This window comes from Pteropus vampyrus, unplaced genomic scaffold (assembly GCF_000151845.1).
Source record: "Pteropus vampyrus isolate Shadow unplaced genomic scaffold, Pvam_2.0 Scaffold134, whole genome shotgun sequence".
Lineage (NCBI taxonomy): Eukaryota > Metazoa > Chordata > Mammalia > Chiroptera > Pteropodidae > Pteropus > Pteropus vampyrus.
In genome coordinates, this window is record NW_011888915.1 from 1,172,431 (window position 1) to 1,178,976 (window position 6,546).

General features: G+C 38.1%; 1 pseudogene; it reads right to left on the minus strand.

Annotated features, from left to right (window-relative positions):
* Window positions 1-1,220: 1,220 nt before the first annotated feature.
* On the minus strand, window positions 1,221-1,339 carry LOC111744386 (annotated as a pseudogene).
* Window positions 1,340-6,546: the final 5,207 nt, after the last annotated feature.

Consider the following 6,546-nt stretch of genomic DNA (forward strand, 5'->3'; position numbering starts at 1 on the left):
TCCAGGCCACAGCCTCTTTAACAGAGCTCTGGGAACCAGTGTTCTGAGCTTCTTTCCTACTCTGGAGCCTGCTGCATTTCATAAATAGCAATAGGAGTGGGACTGAGGACCCAGGGGTCCTAGAGATTAGCCGTGGATGTTCTTGGAATAAAGTCTGGAGCAGGTGAGGTGTGTGGAGCTAAGGCCAAGTCCTAGTGTAAAAGTGGTCAGCTTGGAGCTGAGCCTCACTGCCCACATTCCCCACCCCAAGGTGCCAGGCGAGCACGGAAAAGTGGCCCCACCCTTTAACTTCCTGTTTGAGACTCACAGCCTTGTTTTCATTCTGCTTTCTCTAATGTCTTTCATCATGATTCTAATACCCATTGTGTCAACATACTATTGTTGAGAGTCATCAAAAAGGCACCACTTTTGGAGAATGTGCCAAGGGAGAGCAAGGGTGGCTCCTCATGCCTCCCCAGTCCCAGTGACTCCTTTCCCTGAATGAGTCTGTTTAATGAGTCAAGAATATTCCATTAACCAAATGCGTGCAGCTGCCAACGGGAATGTTCCAAAGAAAATAAATGAAAACTTGTCTACTTTGTACTGTTTTTATGGGCAGTCTCTTTTTAAAATCATGGAACATGGGCTGTTTCTTTTCAGGTTGTTGCACATTAGAACAAACTTACACCAAAAGGCCTGGGAATGTTTTCATGCAGTGATAATTCACAGTACAAAATTTACAGTACTTTACACTCCTCTTTCCTCAGCGCCTAAGGCACTGCCGGTTAAGAAACTAAACCCCGAAGGAGGCACATTAAGTCTTGGAGCCAATGACTTCCAACTGAATGCAATTACAACAACAACAACAACAACGAATCAATAACAAATCACCTAGCTCTGAGAGCCAAAGGGGATTGTATTTTAAAATGTCATCTATTGATCAGACCTTATATACTTGCTTTATATCTCTCTTAATAACTAGTCAAGTCTTTAAATGACAAGTCTTTAAATGTCATGAAAGTTTGAAGGAGTGAAGAACACTGTCAAATAATCAATGTCATCATTTTCTCCACTTTAGAGAATATGGAGTTCTTTTGGAATTCTCTTGAAGGGCTAATATACCTCTTTTTTAAAATTTTTTAATAAAAAAAATTTTTTTTTTAGGCGAGGCAACCCTTGGTTGACCTCACAGATTGCAAGAACCTTGTTCAGCTTGCAATCCCTTATTTTTTAATTTTTTATGCCTACAGCACCTGGTCTTTCTAGGTGGTCTCCCATCCAAGTACTAACCAGGCCTGACCCTGCTTAGCTTCCAAGATCAGACAGGATCGGGCTTATTCAGGGTAGCATGGCCATAGACAGAAAGTTAATATACCTCTTCAAACTCCAAATTCTCCTGCTTATTATTATTCCCACTTTCTTTTCAGATGAAGAATCTGCTTATTTTTAGCTAACTAGTCAAGAGAGTCCATGTGGTGAAGTGGGTAAGAATCTAGACTTGACCTCAGGCAGACCTGAGTTCAAGCCCTAGCTCTGCCACTCATATCCTTTGTGGCCCTGAACAAGTTATTTAACCTCTCTGAACTTGTATTTCACCAACTCTAAAGTGCACAACAGTGAGAATTAAACAAGGTCACATATGTGGAGCCTTTGAACTCTTTTCAGGAGACAGACTAGCAAGATGATTAAGAGCAGGGACTTTAAAGTCAGCCAAGCTTGAGTCTAATTCCCACCTGTGTGACCATGGACAAGTCACTTAACCTTGCTAAGCTTGTTTTCTCATCTGAAAAATGGTGACAACAATAGTATCATCTACATCATGATAATTAAATGACATATTCTAAAGTAATTTATCGGAAGGATAAGGAGTAGCTCAAAGGACATCCTAGAGGACTATGCTTAGAGACTGTGAATCGAGATAGACCTGGAGACCTGCTGAACGTGTTATCAAATAACAAATAAACCCATTCATTCGCTTTTTGTCTTTTGATGGGAGAATTTGGACAATTCACATTTAAAGTAATTATAGCTAGGCATGGATTTATTATTACAATTTAGTTCATTATATTCTGGCTGTTTTACAGTTCCTTTGTTCCTTTCTTCCTCTCCTGCTCTTTGTGGTTTGATGATTTTCTGTAGTGGTATGCTTTGATTCCTTCCTTTTTTTATCTTTTATGTATCTACTATAGTTTTTCATTTTGTAGTTGCCATGAGGTTTACATAAAAGATAGTTATAACAGTCTATTTGAAGCTGATAACAACATTAAATTCATATAAAAGACTCTACATTTTTACACTCCCCATCACTTTTTTTGATGTCACAATTAATATTTTTTGTATTGTGTATCCATTAACAAATTACTGTAGTTATAGTTATTTTACATATTTTAGTATTTTAACTTTTATACTGAGTTATAAGCGATTTACTTACCACCATTACAATTTAGGGTATTTTGAATTTAATTATATATTTACTTTTACCAGTTAGTTTTACACTTTCACATGTTTTTATGTTGCTAATTACCATCCTTTTGTGTTTCAGCTCAGAGAACTCTCTTTAACATTTCTTATGAGGCCAATCTAGCAGCGGTGAATTCCTTCAGCTTTTGTTTGGGAAAGTCTCTCAATTTCAATTCTGAAGAATAACTTTGCTGGGTAGAATATTCTTGGTTGCCCATTTAGTCTTTCAGCACTTTGAATATATATGATCCCACTCCCTTTTGACCTGCAATGTTTCTCAGAAAAAATGTTGATAACCTTATAAGGGTTCTCTTGTACACGACACTTTGCTTTTCCCACGCTTTTTAAGAAGACTCTCTGTCTTTAACTTTTGACAATTTAATTATAATGTGTCTCATTTGGGGTCTCTTTGGATTCTTTTTTAGGTAAGCTTTGATTTTCCTGGACCTAGCTGTCTGTTTCTTTCCCCAGGTTAGGGAAGTTTCAGCCACTGTTTCTTTGAATAAATTTTCTTGCCCCTTCTCTTTCCGAGATATCTGTATTACATATATTTGTCTACTCGAAGGTGTCATAAGTCCTTTAAGCTATCTTCACTTTTTTTTCATTCTTTTTTCTTTTTGCTTCTCTGATTGGGTGATTTACATAGCTTTATCTTCAGGTTCACCAATCTTCTGTATCTACTGAACCCCTTTATCGAATTTTTCAGTTCAGTTACGATATTCTTTAGCTCTATGATTTCTGTTTGGTACTTTTGTTAAATTTTTTACATCTTTGTGGAAATTCACTTTGTTTATGCATTGCTCTCCTGACCTCAGTGAGCGTCTTTATGACCATTGTTTTGAACTGTTAGATAAATCACTTATTTTCATTTCATTAAGGTTGGTTTCTAGAGATTTATTTTGTTCTTTTGTTTGGAACATATTCCTTTGTTTTGTTTCTTAATTTTCCTTGACTCTCTGTGTTGGTTTCTGCACATTAGATAAAACAGCCACCTCCGTGAGTCTTGACAGATTAGCCTTGTGTAGATGAACCTCGTCGATAAGCCCAGACTGGGCTCCTCGTTGTCTCTCAAACCATTGTGATTGTACAAGACATCATCTTCATCCTTAGTGGCTCCCAGTAGATGAGGGTGTGCCAAGACTTGTCAGTGTCCCAAAAGCATGGTAAATGCCTACATGCCTGTTCAAGCTCCCAGAGAACTACTAATTGCTTCCTAACTCCCCATTGAAGGCTAAATGAAACCCCGACCTTCAGGTAGCAACTGGGAAAGGCAGGAGGTTCAAAACACAGTCCAGCTCCTATCCGAAGGAAACTCAGAGCTGGGTGTTCTAGTTTATTCATTCTGTGTTGAACCAGAGAGAATAGTTGCTGGAAGTGCTTGCATGCCCAAATAGAACCATTGTTTAAAGGGTGCAGAATTTTAGCTTGCTCTTTATTTTCTGTGGTCCTGGGGGACTTGTGAATGTGGAGCCACATCGGTTCCAAGTGCCAGGTGATTTGGGAGCCAATCCCTTGTGTGACAGCCATAACAGTTGGCATGCTAGATGTTTGGCACTTTACAGGGAGAAGCTGGAGACTTGGTTTTACTGTCAGAGGGAGCCATGGGAAAACAGACGGGGATGTTCCCACTAACTCTTTCAGGTTTCCAAGAGGATGCCAGTCAGCTCCCAAATGCAGGCTAATTAGAATCCAGAATCCCGACAGTAGTTGGTCAAGTCTGTAGTCAGATCTCTTCTAGGGATAAAAGGGGAGATGGGTATTTTTGTCTGATCCCTCTGTGCTGAGCTGGTAAATGGTGGTGAGGGGGATTAATAGCTGTGGGTAATGTTCATATGCTCATTTTTCAACTGCTCCTTTGTTTGTTTTAGTCCTGTGGAACTTGTGAATACAATTCCCTTTGGCTCTCAGAGCTAGGTGATTTGGGAATCCATCTCTCGAGTGTCAGTCTTAACAGTTGGGGAACTAGATGTGTAATCCAAATCCTTTGCTCCTTAGAGAGAAGCTGAGTTCCCTCCAAACTGTGAAATGCTGTGCTGGGGTGGGGTTTATGGTGAGAGTGCTTCTTACCCATTTCAATGTATTTTCTCAGTTGCCCAATGTATAGGAGTCACTCAACTAGTTTCTGGATCTCTCTCAGAAGGAATTGATTCACGTGTAGCTTTGTAGTCAGTGTATCCATGGAAGGAGGGAAAGTCAAGAGCCTCCTATGTCATCATTGTTTAAAGGGTGCAGAATTTTAGCTTGCGCACAACAGTGTGAATGTACTTAAGGCCACCAAATTGTACCTTTAAAAATGGTTAAAAAGGAAAATGTTATGTTATGTATATTTTGCCATAATAAAAAAAAATTTAAATCCATGATGAACAAAATATCAAATTGCCCTTTTCCATTACTAATAGTGTCTTTTGATGAACAGAAGGAATTTTATATTAATAATAGAAGTATTCATTGTGTAGATCAATATAGTCCAGTTGGTGAATATTCCCTTCTGTGGTAGAGTGCCTGTGTCCTGCGTAATCTTCGCCTTCCCCAAGATGGTGAAGATATTAATGTTTTCTTCTAAAAGCTTTATTGTTTTATTGCATTTAGATCTTCAGTCTATCTGACATTTATTCAGGGGTATGGTTTGAAGTAGGGGTCAAGATTAATTTTTTCCATGTGAATATCTTTCCCTGTGGCGGTGTGATCTTAACATGTGGATCTATTTCTGAACCCTCTAGTCTGTTCAGTGGTCAGTTCTTCTATCCTTATATGAATTAGTATAGCTGATTAATGCCTTAACCATATTTGATAGTTTCAGTCCCTTGATTTTGTTATTAATTAAACATTGTCTATTTTATTCTAGTTCTTTGAATTTTTTTTATGAATTTTAGAGTCAGCCAGTCAATTTCCAGGAAAAAGAGATAACAAATATGCCAAGGTTTTGTTAGCATTGCCATTGCATTTGTAGATCAGTGTGGGGAGACTTGATATCTTTGTATATTGAACTTTCCTGTCTATAAATATACTGTATCACTTCATTTATTTAGGTCTTGTTTTTCTCAGTTAATGTTTTGTAATTTTCAGTGTAGAGGTCTTACACATCTTTCATTTAATTTATTGCCAGCTATTTCTTTCATGTTTTTTGATCCTATTGTAAATGGCATAATATATATTTTCCTATGCGTGTATTGCTTGTGTATAGAAAAAAATAATCACTCTTAAATCAGTGACCTTGCTAAACTTGCTTATTAAACCTAATAGGTTCTTCAATATTATCTATATATACAATCATGTCATCTCCAAATATTGAGTTTTATTTTTTTCTTTCCAATCCTTAGCCCTTTTATTTACTTTTGATGTCTTATTGTTCTGAATAGGACCTCCAGTACAATGTCCAAAGCAGATATCTTGTTCTTATTCCATATTTCAGGCAGAAAGCTTTCAATATTTTACTAGTATTTCAGTTAGCCTTTGCTGGGACAAGCCATTCCAAAACACAGTGGCTGAAAATAATAATGATTTATTATTTCTCACCATTCCTTGTGCTGGTTGGGCAGTTCCTCTGTTAGTTTCATGTAGGTTAACTCACGTGGCTGCTTGGCTGCTTGTCTCTAGGCTGGAAGATCCAAGACGGCCTTACCCACCTGTCTCATAGCTGGTAAGGGCTCTTGAGTTGGACATTTCCTTTATCCTCCAGGAGGCATCTCATTATCCAGTAGCTAAGACTGGCTTCCTTAATAGTGGACTTAGGATAGTTTTCTAAGAGGCAGCCTGTCTTTTTAATAAACCACGGTTGATAATTGCAATTAGACATGGCAATGAGAGAGGGAAAAAGCAAAACTAAAGCCTGCAAGTTCTATAGATAATTAGCTCATGAATAATCTAGTTCAAGAATCCTTAAAAAAAATCTGCGAGTTTTGAAAATAATCCTTGGTGCAGAGGAATGGATGAAGGTCTGGAAATATAATTCCAGAATTATCATCTGGAATTAGGGAAAAATAGGACCCTCTCAGACACTCGCCTTTTGAAATATTTCTCCTAGTGAAGACTAGAAATACAACCCTGGCCCAGGCAAGCCCCTGTCGCAGTGATCAGTGAGTCATCCTGCCACCACATCCATCATTT